This window comes from Cornus florida, unplaced genomic scaffold (genome assembly GCF_030987335.1).
Source record: "Cornus florida cultivar Cherokee Brave unplaced genomic scaffold, ASM3098733v1 CherokeeBrave_3.0.0_Hap2_Chr04, whole genome shotgun sequence".
Lineage (NCBI taxonomy): Eukaryota > Viridiplantae > Streptophyta > Magnoliopsida > Cornales > Cornaceae > Cornus > Cornus florida.
The window spans coordinates 89,391,659-89,407,509 of record NW_026775574.1 but is presented as its reverse complement, the minus strand read 5'-3'; the positions used below and the strand labels follow the sequence as shown (position 1 = coordinate 89,407,509).

General features: G+C 35.4%; 1 pseudogene; it reads left to right on the top strand.

Annotated features, from left to right (window-relative positions):
- The first annotated feature begins 2,358 nt into the window (after positions 1-2,358).
- Positions 2,359-14,538, top strand: LOC132305313 (GDSL esterase/lipase At3g48460-like; annotated as a pseudogene).
- The last annotated feature ends 1,313 nt before the right edge of the window (positions 14,539-15,851 follow it).

Genomic DNA, 15,851 nt, shown 5'->3' with positions numbered 1-15,851 from the left:
TGTAAGTTTGGGGGTGTGATAAGCGCCGAATATGGTATATTCAAGCGCCCTAAATTGCATTAGTTAAGCCCATCGTTTGATTATTTAAGTAGATTATCTTCATTTGTGTGTATGTATATATTTTCAATTCCATTTGCTAAAAAAGGAGCAAAATCAAGGCTTTGTGGAGTTTTGGCCATCAAAAGGCACAAGGCTGAATTTCTGGCAGCAGTGGATCCTGAACTTTGCTCGCCATTTTGATCTTGAAAACTTGAGAACTGGACTTCTATCATAACATGACATATTTAGAGCTCTGAATTAGCTTTCCAAATCTTCAAGTGGTTTGTCATTCGGAGTTCGGAGCAGAGAGTTATGATCTTCTTATCATAGGTGCTCAGAACTGCTTGGCAGCAATGAATTTCTGCCTTGCTCTTCAATTTCGACAAACCAGACTTGAGAATTGGATCTCCACCAAAACATAAAGTTTTTAGAGCTCTGAATTAGCTTTCCAAATCTTCAAACATTTTATCATTTGGAGTTTGGAACGCAAAGTTATGGCTATTTTACCAAAGTAGGTCCGGGCAGAGCAAGGTAAGAATGGAGCATTCTGCTCCAATTTCGAGTGCTCGAGCCCTTATTTCGAGTGCTCGAAATTAGGGCAGAATTGCATCCGGAAATGGCCCATTTTTAGCCACTTGCATCTTGGGTTCCTTAATTCTAATTTCCCTCTTTAATGGTTGGTTGGAGATGTTGGTTGGTGGGGGGTTTTTTAGAGGCTTATCTCTAGAAGATAAGAGAGGGAGGCCACACATATCATGAAGGGGGCATTTTTACAAGATAGAGGAGGAGAAGAGAGCAAAAAAAGAGGTGTGTTCTTGAAGCAAAGGAAGGAGCACGAAAATGGAGTCTTTCTTCAAGCTTCCTCCTTCCTCTAGTGCATCAATGGGTAACTAAACTCTATCTAGGGAGGCGATGAAGCCTCCCCTTGTTGTTCATGTTCTAGATTAGGTTCTATTTTGGGGATTTTAATGTATAGATTTTGGTCTTTTCATAGTTTAGAGCATATTACTTCTTGTAATGAACTCTATTATGTTTAAATGATTGATGTAAGTTATTTAGCTTGACTTGATGATTCTTACATTAATCTTATTGCTTGTATTCTCATGGTGACAATGGGGAGAAAACTATGAAATGTTTTCAAGGCATGTTGATAGAAAAATGGATAGTCCATTGCTTAGGAACTTCCTTTGATGGGTTATGCTAGTTTCCTACTTCATGTGCTTTGTCATTTGCTTAAATGCTTGATGGTCTTTAGTTTAAGATAATATATTTGACTCTACATCCTAGTTTAGGTAGTTCAATGTGTTAGCTTTTGAAGGATCATTCTTGTGCCAATTTAATGGATCTCTTAACAAATATATGGTAACTAAGTGTTGTCATGTATTTCTTGACCATTGCATATATTGTCCATCCCCAATTTAGACTTAATCTAGCATGTACTTAGGGTGTAGTGTGAATTCATCTCCTTAGTCTTCTCTACCTAGATCTCTCTTTTTAAATTTGTTACAATTTTATCATTAATGCATATTTCAATTCATAGTATAAGTGACAAACAATCAACAACTCTTTATTACACCTTATCATCCTAAGAATGATTTTAGACATTTAGGTTGCTTTAGACTAGCGCAGTCCCAGTGGTTCGACTTACCCGACCAATAGCCCTATTTTACAATGATTCGTGCTATTGCGAAGGTTGATGTATAATTGATCAACCGATCAGAAGAACAATTACCTGATATGTTACCAAAGCATTGGGTCATAACCGGTTAAGAACTATCTGTTCCAAGTTGGGATTATTTAATATATATTCTCTAACTTAAGGGGGAGTGTTAGAATATTTTGGGTCATTATATAATTACATATAGTTGGTAAGGTCATTATGTAATTAGCTTAGTCTGTATCTGTCATTATGTAATTAGCTTAGTCTGTATCTTTATATAAGCCACTGTAGGCTTAGGGTTAGCAATATATGAAATACACACAATCAATCTCTTTTTCTCTCTCTCTCATGAGTTTGAACATGGTATCAGAGCGGTACGAAACAATGGGAAACTGAGATTGTGGTTGTGATTGCATCTGTGTTGTTCTTGTACAAATCAAAATCGAGATCAAGGTCGAATTTGTTTTTCGCCAAAGGTTTGGCCGTCGTTCTGTTCAATGTCGGAGATCTAAAGCGAATGAATTACATCCACATATAGACAAAACCTAACTAATTGCACTTAACTGAAGATAGTAAATGACATACTTGCTCATTGTGAGTAATGGTTGGATTTATAAAAGCCACAAGGAATATGGCAAAGTTAAGGCCTTGAGAAAAAAATGGCCTCTTCCCATGTTCACCTCATAATCACATTGACCTCCATTTTCATCCTCACCTTTCTTTTGGCTTCTGCAACTGGAAATCCTCCACGTCCCTTTAAGCAGATCTATGCATTCAGGGACACGTATACTGACACCGGCAACACGGGTTCAACCACCAGCCCAAGCTCTTTCTCCTTCGTATCAAACCTTCCTTATGGCTACACATTCTTTCACCACCCCACCAACCAGTACTCTGATGGACAGCTTGTGATCGACTTTGTATCACAAGCACTGTCCTTGCCATATTTGCCTTACCGTGACCAATTAGGATGGAGTTCATCTCACAGCAGCAATGCACACAACTTTGTAAACTAGGGAAAAAAAAAATGTACAACTTTGTTTCTGACTCACTTCTCAATGGAACATTCAGTCACCCTCCATTCAGTTACTTGTTAAGCAGGAAACATAAATCAGGATGAACTGATTACCGTTATATTAGATATGTAGTGTTAGTAGTTGCTGGAAAAATGTAGCAACAAAGTTGATATGTATAAATTATATACTATTTAGTAGAAGATCTTATTGATTTTCTCATATATAAAAGAGTTAGAACATTCATGAATTTTTATTAATTTAATTTTTTTTTTAAATCTTAGCAAATTAGGTAGGGAGCTTCAAACATGGGCATACCTACTTGGGAAACTGTTATACCAACTAGGCTATTGGATAATGCTCGAACATTTAGCAACTCGGCTATCTGAAAAGAATATCAAGGCTATACTTGAATGGCCCGCATCTATTACAATTACACAATTGAGATCATTCTTTGGATTGTCCATTTTTGGAACATTTGTCTATACAACACTTCGACGGTCTCATAAATCTGAAGGTTCCTGATCTAACACTAACATTGAAGTGCTTGGAGATACTTAATTTATTGCTTTAATGTGGAAAGTATTGAGATTTCTACAATGAATCTCCTATCATTTAAGTATTTTGGACCAAAAATAAACTTTCAATTTAAGAATGCCAAGCCCCCTTGATTTGTATATTGGGGTGACTATTGCAAATATCTAATATAAAAGTTTTTGGATATAATTAAAAAATGTTATCAAAGAAATTTTTTTTTATTGCTTTTATTTATTTATTAACCGCATTAAATTCATGTAGCACACTTTAAATCTAGGGTATAGGCTGTTGTTGGGAATCTAACTTCTTAAGATGACGACTTTTAGTAATTTGTTATCATATTGATAGTGAATGAATTATCAAATTTATCCATGGTGGGTCCATAGTGATGTGATGTATACCTTTTATAATTTCAATGTAAGAAGGTTAAAATAGAAATGTGAAAAAAAAAAATGAAAATTTGGAACTTTTTTTTTTTTTTGAGACAGAAGGAGAATGTTTTAAAATATTATTTGGCCATTTGAGTTACTTTACCAACTTCTAATAATATTGTAAAGACTAGATATGTTTACAAAATTTAAGATAACCTATTTATTATTTATAGTTTCATTGATGAAGTAAACTTTATGCCTTCTGTTTTTTATTTGGGTTAATTACAATGACACCCCTTGAGAAGGTTTATCATATTGATAGTCATATATAAGTTATGCCCTTTTTGAACAATGACATCCCTCAAGTTTGAAAAAGTTAACAAATACACCCCAATGGTCACTTGCCACCTCTGACATGTAATGAATTGACATTATTGTCCTTTGACTTATAAATTGACCAATTTAAATAATGAAATTACCTTGTTATCCTTGTATAATATTTATAAAAATAAAAAATCCAATCCCAATACCATCTATTACCAGTCATACAGTGGTTACTCTATCACCACCGTGAAGCTCTCTCACCTAAAATCACCACTTTAATTAATCAAAACCGGAATCTTCAACACACACACACACACCAAACCTTCAACATACATACATATAATGGTGGCCATTGCCGTCGGCGCCGACTCCACCACCGTGAAGCCTTCTCACCCAAATCACCACCACTTGTCCAAAACCCGAATCTTCAACACACATACACACACACACCCACCCACCCAACCCCCCCCCCCCCCCCACACACACACACATACACATACCTCCTAGATCGAAACGGTGGCCACAACGGCGGTGCTGACTCCACCACATCCTTCGCCCCTAAGCTCGAGAAAGATCCGAAGAAGCGCATGGTCATCACAGGGATGTGCCCAACATCGATGCCGCGGCCAGATTCCGAGGTTTCAATGGCGACGGCTTTCTTGGTGGTGATGGCGGCAACAATGGTAAGGGATTTAAGCGCAAAGAGGTCTAGGGATTTGGTGGTGGGTTTGAGGGAGAGGCCGTGGGTTTGATTAGGGTTAGGGTTTGAGAGGCCATGGTTGTTATTCGTTGCCTCTGTTTTTTCTGTTGTGGAGGACCGGCGGTTATGGTGGTGGTGGTGGTGGTGGTCGAGGATCGGCGGTTGTGGTGGTGGTGGTCGAGGACCAGCGGCTGTGGTGGTGTCTATGTTCAGAATATTATACATGTATAACATATATATATTTTATATACTATCAATTACAGATAGAGAGAGAAAATAGAGAGAAAGGGAGTTGGGTTAGGTTTCTGATGGAAAAGTGAGAGGTAAGAGAGGGAGAGTGTCAGGGTAAAAACGTCATTTAGGATTTCTAATATTTAACCATTTAAATTAATAAAATATTGAAGGGTAATCTTGACTTTTCACATCTTTTAAGAGGCGGTTTTGATTCAATTTTTGATAGTCGATGTCATTATTAAAAAAATGTCTAACTTATATATGATTATCAATATGACAAACCTCAGGAGTGTCATTGTAATTAACCCTTTTTATTTTGAGGAAATTTGGCAAATTAATTTACAAATTTATATTTAAGGATTAAATACAAAAAACTCCCCTCTACTTTCGATATAGTGCAAAACAATCCCTGTGTATTATAAAACTCCCTTATACTATTAATTTGGTGCAATTACCCCCTTGTTCATATAAAAAGACATTAATACCCTCTTTAATATAAATAAAATAATATTAAAAAAAAATTAGGCAATGTAAAAATTTTAGATAATTTATTCTTTTCTTATTTCCTCTCTCTTGGTTATTGGTACTCCATATCTAAGCTTACCCTTCGAGCCACTGTCTGTCTACCTTTATGTATTTGACTTGAACGAACAACATACTTTAATTTCAAAAAAAATGAATTCGACTTTTTCCTTTGTCGTCAACAATATTCTGTTTTCTGTTACATCCAAGCTCCTCTCTTCCAAGATAAAAGATTTCCAACTGCGATCTCATAGCATGGTTCATAAGACCTCGCCCATCAACTCAAAATCCCTAATGGAGGGGTAAATTCAGTGTTGTATCCTTCTCCAATTGGAGTTTTCAGTTTTGTCATTTTAGATTCTAACGGACAAGTTTGTATCCATTTCCTTGCTACTATATGTATACATAGTTATTTACCAAAACACAGAAGGAAAAAAGAAAAAGTTAAAGTTATATAGAAGTAATAACTCAATAAACAAGAACCTGTATCTCAGTACTTCTGGTGATTGGTACTGCATATCAATTCTTGTAGTAAGTGTTTCGAATTGGGTAAAATATTTACTGCCCAACAAATACATGGGATACCAGATCCAAAGTGGACACTGGAACACATGAACCACATAAATTTACTCATTTATGTGAGAATAATTTGTGTATTGTTTTAAGAATCTGATGTGGCTTTGGTGGTGGTGGTGGTGGAGGAGGAGTGCAGGAGAGAAGGGTATAATAGAAAAAGAAAAGGGCAAAATAGGATTTTTGAATTTATTTTATGTGAATTTTGATCAAAAAGTGGTCAGAGGATTTATTTACACTTTTTTAAAATTTTTTGAATTGAAATGCATATTTTCAAAAAATATGAATTATTTTTGCACAAACTTTATATATCAGAAATTTTTTTACGCTTAATCCTATATTTAATTACTACTAAACATTCAATAAGTACCCTTCATAATTAGAAATTATTTTGTTTTTCACACTATCACTAGGTGGACAATGCAAGACCAATAGACCACGTAAGGAAGCCCATTCGGATATCCATTATAGTTTTAAAACGTGTAATCCTATATGAGTATAATAAGTTCGGCCCAACTCACCAAGGCCCAAATAGTTGATTATTTGTATCAACACATCAAGTTTCATGTCAGTCGTTAGATTTTAAAGCATCAACCGTTGGTTTGGTAAAGTTGTTGAGACATAATAATTAACCCTGAACTAGAAGCCTACATCGGCGTGTCAGATGTTGCTGCTGTTCAGTTCCACCGCGCATGCGATACAAAATCTGTAAGTTTTGTGAATCTATAGGTTAAACCGGTATCAAGTTCCCTAATCCTAGAATTCCCAGTTCCCGCGCACAACTGCGTGTCTCTCTCAAGTCTCAAGGCACAACACTTACAAGATCTGTAATACAAATCTACAATATTTTGTAAGTTTTGCTTTCATCATCAAAATTTGTTTGGTAAATTTTCTTTTTTTCCTTCTTCTCAGATACGAAATATCGTACGTTGTTATCTATGTAATTTCTTCAACACTTTCTTTTACAGTTTCATTTTTTTTTTTTAATTTTTTTATTATAGAGAACCAGCTTTCTTTTACTGTATAATTCTCTGAAGAGAATTTTCTTTGTTTTTATTTATCGAGAATTTTCTTTGTCTTTATTTATTTATTTGTTTTATTATTATTATTATTTTTTATTTTTTACTTCACGACAGTTGTTTATAAGACATTGAACCAAACACTAATACTGTACTTTTGAAACTATGGCAGTGTCTTTTGTACTTTCCTCTAATGAAGAAAAAGTCATCATATTCAGTCTACTAGCTAGATCTAATAGATCTATTGATAAAGCGAAACTTCAAACTAATGAACCTGAATATTAATTTTTTTCTTCCAAATATGCCCATGTAGCAAACCGGTGATTATTCTATTTTCTTTTTCCTTTTTTTTTTTTCTCTAGAGAAAGGGCTTGGACCTGAAAAAAAAAATTGGACCGGGCTTATGACATTGGACCTCCATCAATGGGCCTCGACGTCTTTATCAAATATCAAGTTGCCCTAAACCTGTATCAAATACGGAGTATGTATATATATATATATATATATTAATTAAAGGTTAATCCGGTATCAAGTTGCCTAATCCTACTAAGACAAAAAATAAAAGGTTATGACTTTATTTGCTTTCCAAGTTGTACAAACCCAATTTAACATTACTTTCCCAAGTTGCTACAGGCTCAATTTAACATTACTTTCCAAGTTGGTATATATAAAATTGTTGGCAATAAAGCAACCAAAATTTGTTTTATATCTCTAATCTCTTCATCTTCTCCTCCTGCTATCTCTTGGTTCTGCAGATTTATGCGATAAATTATCCAGAAAACTGCAAAATCAATTCCCATGGAGAAAACTAATGGACACGCCTCAATATGTTGTGCTAAAAACGCAAGGTACCATCTTTTCACTTGTGTCTGGATTTGTATATCTCTGTTTATTTAATTTTTACATGAAGACGTTTTGTTACAAAAATTCAGCAGCACCGTGTTGTTTCTGTTATTACGCACTTTTTTTTTTTTTTTTTTTTTTTTTTTTTTTCACTTTACTTGGAGTAGTGAGAAGGATGATAAAGGAGGGTTGTGTTTGGAGGATCATAATAGCGGACTTCCTGATGTTGTACTTGTTTCAATATTGTCACTATTGACGATGAAGGGAGCGGGAAGAACTAGTCTCCTGTCAAAGAGATGGAGATATATGTGGACTTACATTACTGCTTTGAACTTTGATGCTTCACATATACAAAAGGGAATTCTACTGGGTGATAAGCAACTTGAAGTAGAAAAGCCTTTGTATTTGAGTTGGGTTAATCAAGTCTTGAACTCGTACAATGGTCCAAGTTTAGATTAATTCAGAGTTCAATTTGATCTTGATGACAGTAATAAATTTGATATTGACAACTGGGTTAATTTTGCAATAGAAAAGAGAGTTAAAAGACTTGAGTTAGACTTTTATGAAAGTGGGGAAATCAAGGAGCGTTACAATTTTCCTGACACGGACCGAATTACAGATCACCTGCATTCATTGTCCCTTGGGTTTACTAGGTTCAACTCGCTGACCAATCTCCTACTCACAGACGTGAAGGTAACTGGACAAGTTCTTGAGGACTTCTTAACTAACTGCCCATTTTTGGAGCAATTGTCTGTGAAAAAATCTGAATGTCTGGTCAATCTGAAAGTTCCATATCACTCACTCAAATTGAAGCGCTTGGAGATAATTTACTGCTCCAATGTGAAAAGTATTGAAATTTCAGCTATGAATCTAGTGTCATTTAAGTATTTTGGACCAAAAATAAGCCAGCCATTTAAGACGGTCAAGGAGCTTGTTGAACTGTATATTGGGGGTGAGTACTGCAATTATCTAATTAAGAACAACTTTTTCGATATTTCAAGCTATCTTTCTCAGCTAGAGAGCCTTACGTTGGACATGACCTCCATTGAGGTTAGTTAGTTTAACTAATTCTTTTTATCTCCTCCCCTTAATTTTTGTTTTATTCATTTTTTAACATAATTATCAATTTGTACTGATTTACTACTTTTTCTTTGGTTTATTCAGAATAATATCGAGTTTGCTAAATTTCCGGTCTTTAATAAGCTCAAGCAACTAGAGTTGATAATTATTAGAGTAAGTGATCATCAAAGTCTTCTTGTTTTTGCTCCCCTGATAGAGGCGTGCCCTTTCTTGAGTAAATTTGTGTTACAGGTAATGAGTCTTACTTTACATCGAGTATTTCTAAAAATGTGAGGTTTTTTGCTTTTCAAATTGAAATTTCAATTGGAAACATTGATTCATTTGTACTTCGGCTTAAAAGATTTCAATTTTCCTAAGTAATTGCTTCTTTATTGCTATTACAAATTATAATTTTACCAGTAATAGGAAAAATGCTCTTACAATGTTTAGCTTGCTCTATTCTCCTGATTGATCAATAATTTTGTTAATGAATATATATCATTATGTTGTTCCGATGTTGATTTAATATTTATTATTTATTGCCCGAGAGTTTTACATGTCTTGCTTTATTCTAATGATTGTTCAATTACTTTAGGACCCTTTTCAAAACAGCGTGAATTCATCTCTAACGCTGTATTCTGTCTTCTTCTATGCTTTTTTCATTTTGTGTCTTTGTAACGCATGGAATACTAATGTAATCATGTTGTCATTACTAAGCAATTAAACTTTTCTTGATTTTATTTCTTAAATGCTTGATGAATTTTATAGTTGCTAAGACAAAATATTTGACTGTTGAATCATATATATAACATAATATGTTCAATCTCAATGCAGCCCGTAGAACGTTTCGTTTTGGCTATATTCTATTCAGTCTAGCAATGCCATGATTCTAACTTGTCCTGAGTTACGATTTGATGCTTGGTATTTTGGTTTTGTATGCTAATGATCTACTTAAGTGTATATGTCACTGTATGACTCCATTCCTCCTTGTTACAGTTGGAATTATACAAGCAAGATCTGAAAAAAATACGACGAAGTTTTGCGTCTCGGCCCCATCAGTATCTTAAGGTGGTGGAATTAATTGGGTTTGTTGGGCGTACAAATGATGTTGAACTTGCTATGTATTTAATCAAGAACGCCGTCATGCTTGAGAAGATTACTTTTGATTCTCACAAACCGATTCTAATAGGAACTCCATGGGAGTTCAGGGAGACCAAGGAGAAAAAAATAGCAAGAAAGCGTGCCGAGAACTTCCGAACCAAACTTGGAGCAGCTTTAGTAATCCTATAATTCTTTGATGTAACTTCAATTTTTTTCAGTCATCCCAATATAATAATCTATTCTTCAATTTTCCGTCTCTATATGTATAACTTCAATTTTTTTTCAGTCATCCCAATATAAATATATATTACATGAATATAGCGGTCCGCAGCAACGAATTAATCAAATTAAATCATTCGAACTTTGTTGTAGTGAAGCTTAGATTCATTTAGATCGTTCATGTTCTAAGGTATTTGTCCCTTCATTGTTTTTGAGGGACACCCCTAGGGAACAAATGCCTACATGCTACCTGTTAGACAGTAGCAATTCACTTGGAACTCTCATGTTTAAAGGTATATATTTGTCCCTTCATTCGTTTTTTATAGACACAAAGGTACTATAACGGACACATACCGATATCCATGTCATGCGAGAGAATGACGAGATTATCTAATTAAAAATTCAGCAAATTTAAGAAACTACTGGCTTCCAGGCTCAGAGTAGCATTTTTAATACCTCAAACACAATGCCATCTAAGGCCATGGCATTACTAGAAAGGCAAGTAGTTTATAGATATTTTTATCCTGGTGAGAAGCAAATTAGGGCACAGCCCAACCCTAATTGAAACGATCGGTGTCACCGGTGGTGGTCTGTTGAACGACAGCAGGTAGATTCCATTCAAGGATCAGACGTTTTGCATGAAGGGAGTGATCCATTTACATGGTAGCTTTTGCCTAATCAAGTCTGTGATCTGTCTGAGTATCACCGATTATAGTTGCCTTTGCCTAATCAAGTCTATGAAATTGAGGACGAGAGATCCATTTACTTGGTAGTTACTGTATATTTTTTAATTTTGTCTATTATGTGTCTATTATATTAGAAACAAGTAATGGTCTGATAATAATTATTTTTTAATGGGGCAAACATGTGTCACTCTAGTTTATCTTAAAAAAAACGAAATTGTTCTCTTTTTTTTTTATTATTTTTTATATGGAAATAAATTTGAATTACAAACACTTTTCTTTAAAGCTGGAACCTCCAAAAATAAACTTTGAACATAAACTCTCGGTGCATATTTTTAATTGGCTCTGTGTTTTGAACATGTGTTTTACTTTGTTCTATTATTTCTTTGATTCTATCAATGGTTCTTCTCTCTTTTTTTTCTTTTTCTTTTTCCAGATAAATGTTTTTTCAATGAACTTGCTTCTTATTTTTATTTTCTTTAACCATTTTAATTTGTTTTTATCCCTAAAAAATGTTTGCCAATGTTCGTGAAACAATAAGTCAAATGGATTCAAACGCATCTTAAATGGATCAAAATTGCAATATACACCTTTTTATTTTATCTGAATCCTCAAATAAATCTTGCGTAATAATAAATCATATTGTTGGACCACATCGGTTCTCATTTTAGATTCGATCTTTTCAGGTAAAATCCTAATTTTGATCGTCTTTTACTTCTCGGATCTATATATATATATATATATATATGTATCCTTGCAAAATATGAGTCAGTCAATTGACACATTCTGTGCAAAATTTTTGTGATGGTTCTTTCTTCTCTGAGTTTTGATACAGTGGTCTTCTTTTATGGATCTGAAATATATTATACTTCCTTCTAGATTGTAATTTGTTTTTTCAATTCGAACTTTTGTAATTTGCTTTTTCAATTCGATATGGATTTGCCTATTACTCTCCGTAAGGGTACTCGATCGTGTGTTATTGCACATCCCATTTCTAACTTTGTCTCCTACCATAATGTTTCATCCTCTTTATCTTGTTTTTTATTCAAAATGTCTGCTACTTTTGTTCCCAAGACTTTGCAGGATGCTCTTTTTAATTTGGATTGGCGCAAAGCTATGGTTGATGAAATGGATGCCCTTCACCATAATCGGACTTGGGATCTTGTTCCCTTACCTCCGGGCTCCAAAACGGTTGGTTGTAAGTGGGTCTACACTGTTAAATACCTTCACGACAAGTCTATTGAGTGGTTGAAGGCTCGTTTAGTGGCAAAAGGGTACACTCAGACTTATGGTGTTGATTACGATGAGACATTTTCCCCTGTTGCTAAGATTTCTTCTATTCAAGTACTTATTTCCATTGCTGCCAATTGTAACTGGCCGTTGTTTCAATTAGATGTCAAAAATGTCTTCTTGCATGGTGACTTGGTTGAAGAAGTTAATATGGAGCAACCATCTGGGTTTGTTGCTCAGGGGGAGTATCGTCACATTGTTTGTCGCCTCAAAAAGGCCCTGTATGGATTGAAACAATCTTCACGGGCTTGGTTTGGAAAATTCTCTGAGGCAGCATTAGAATTTGGTCTTAACAGATGCCAGACCGATCATTCGGTATTTCACTAACGCATTAAAGCTGGCTTCATTTTTCTTGTGGTGTATGTAGATGATATTGTGATCACATGTGATGATTCTGAAAGCATTGCTAAGTTGAAGTTGTTTTTGAAAAATCAATTCTACACCAAAGACTTGGGTAAACTTAAGTATTTCTTGGGTATTGAAGTTGCCGATCCAAGAAGGGTATAAGTTTATCTCAACGAAAATATGTGTTGGACTTATTAGAAAAAACAAGTATGTTGGGTGGTTGTTCAGTTGATGTTCCTATGGATTCAAATACTAAACTTGTGTCTGATGAGGGTGATCTATTTAATAACCTGGGTAGATTTCATCACCTTGTTGGGAAATTAATTTATCTCACTATCACCCGACCTGATATTTCATATGCAATTAGTGTTGTAAGTCAATTCATTGGAGCTCCTAGAATGCCACATTGGATTGCTATTCTTCGGATTATCCGATATTTCAAGTAAGCTCCAAGTTTTGGGTTACTATATAAATCAAATGGTCATCTCAGGGTGGAAGGTTTTACAGATGCTGACTGGGTTGGTTCTCTTTCAGATAGGAGATCTACTACAGGCTACTGCACATTCTTTCACCGCCCCACCAATCGGTACTTTGATGGACGGCTTGTGATCGACTTTGTATCACAAGCACTGTCCTTGCCATACATGCCTCCTTATTGTGACCAAACGGCAGACACATCAAACGGTGTGAACTTTGCGGTTGCAGGATCTACGGCCATACGACATAGTTTCTTTGTTAGGAACAACCTTAGTCTTGACATCACTCCTGTGTCACTTCAAACCCAGCTCAATTGGTTCAACAAGTTCCTGGAGGCTCAGGGATGTACAGGAATACCCCAACTCCCAAGTGCAGGGCAGCTTTTGACAATGCATTGGTCTGGGTTGGTGAGATCGGAGCCAATGACTACTCGTATACTCTTGGATCGACTGTGTCAGACACCACCATTCAACGACTTGCCATGAAGAGCATTGCCGGCTTTTTACAGGTAATCACTGCACTCAATTGTCTTCTCTTTTATTAGCAATATCTTCTCTAATGGGGCAAATGGGTGCTTTCCACATAATTCTATATGTATCTATGAGATCGAGTATAGAATTCTGTTTACTCATTTTAAATTGAGTATCCATTTTCCTCCTTTTCCTGCTAGGATTGGAAATCCTGTATTTTACATATCCATATGATTGAGTCCTCAGGTTTCTGAAATAGTGTAAAAAGAAGTGCTTCGAATCATTGCTATTTGACCCGACCAATTCTAAAAAAGTCTGTGATTTACCCAAACAAATAAGTTATCTATGCTTTCCCGCCAATGCAGATCCACAGTTCTAAGTCAACTATGAATTCATGACATATCAAGTGTATTTGTATTGATTGATTCATAGGTATTGTTGACAAAGGGTGCAAAGTACATTGTTGTCCAAGGTCTGCCCACAATGGGGTGTCTACCACTCGCCATGGTAATCGCTCCTGAAGACGACAGAGACGAGATTGGGTGCGTGGGGAGCGCAAACAGGCAGAGTTCCAGCCACAACACCATCCTCCAATCCAAGCTGCAAGAACTCAGGAAACAGTTTCCTCATGCTGTAATCGTCTATGCTGATTACTGGAACGTCTACCACACGATCATGAAGAATCCAGGAAGATTTGGTTTCCAAGAGCTCTTCAAAGCTTGCTGTGGATCTGGTGGCAGGCCATTAAATTTTGATGTGTTTGCTGCGTGTGGCTCACCGGCCTCGAGCTCCTGCGAGAACCCTTCTCAGTACATCAATTGGGATGGAGTTCACCTCACTGAAGCAATGTACAAGGCGGTTTCTGACTCATATCTCAATGGATCATTCACTCACCCTCCATTCAGTTACTTGTTAAGCAGGAAACAGCAATTGGGATGAACTGATAACCATCATATTACATATGGAGTGTTAGTAGTTGTCACCATTATCTCAACAACTGAGCTAGTAGTTGGATAAATGTAGCAACTCAGTTGATATATATATATTATAATTATAATACAAGCTCTCCTTGAATTTCACATATCTAAAAGAATTAGAACATTCACAAATTCACACATCACATAGAAGGATATAAGTGTTCGTTTGACAAATTAGCATTCAGCAACTGGGCACGATTTGGAATCTATCCATCTAAAGAACAGGAAGATCTAAATTTTATAAGCAGGAAGAGACCGAAAGAGTCAATGTTGATACAACTGGTAATTAGATTAATGAGGTTTGATTGTTTATTAACTGAGTAAGATACCAAAGAATGAGATAAACTGACTTGCTGGATTTACACATTGTGTACAATGGTAGTTGACAATTTCAGTTAAACTTGGCAAAGCTAATGATCGATCCATCAAAAGAATAGAGAGATCATTTAACACTAGAGTTTTTAGATTTAAGAAGAAACAGAAAGTTCTCAAATTAGGAGGTTCAACTTTTATTAAAACGAGTATGCTATAAAATGTGAGAAAACTGAGTTCGAAATATATATGAACTCACTTTGATGGACATGCTATATTAGAAGCTTTCTTTCAATTTCTCTTATGTAAAAGTCAGAGCATATATGAACCAGTACTTAGATTAGAAGTTTCAATTAAAAATATCATACTGAAAAACATATTGAAGGGGTATATGAAGCACAGAACGCTTCATAAAGAGGTAGAGATTGATCAATAGAAAATAAGTTCAATAACTAATGGCTCTAAAGACAAAGATATAAGCTTATTTAACAACAAAAAAATATCAGCATGAACAAAAGGAATTATTGTATCAAGCAAGGCCTAAAATCCCAGTCTTAGAGCATTTTCTTATTTCCTCCATTGGTTTCAACAAGGCATTGCAAATTCCATCTAAATAGTTAGATGCAAGAGTAAGTCTTTCATGAGGGCACCTCAGTAGGCTTGCACTTTCATCACTAGAACTCGTGTCTGACGTCAACTAATGGTGATGAGGGTGCGAGTTCACTAAGGGCGCTCTCGAAACAAGATAAAAAACTACAGAGATGGAAGCAGAAGCTTACAGCTAATAAAGAGAAACGGATTAAATGACCTATGGTTATTGAAAATAGGGCTGTTAAACCAAACACAAGAAGAGCTCCCAGATAACCACCCCAGAATAGGAACTCTTCTAACTAGATTGCACATGGTGTCGTTATTTTGTATGTCCTCACCATTGTGCTAAGATGTAATTTCATTAAGCTAGTTAAATGTCAAGGCAAACGGTTATCAGGAAAACTCAAATCTGAAATCAACTCATTGTCTATTAGAACATTGTCATCTATGTTAATTTGAAAACAATAGCAAACGTTGTCAGTAGATTGACAG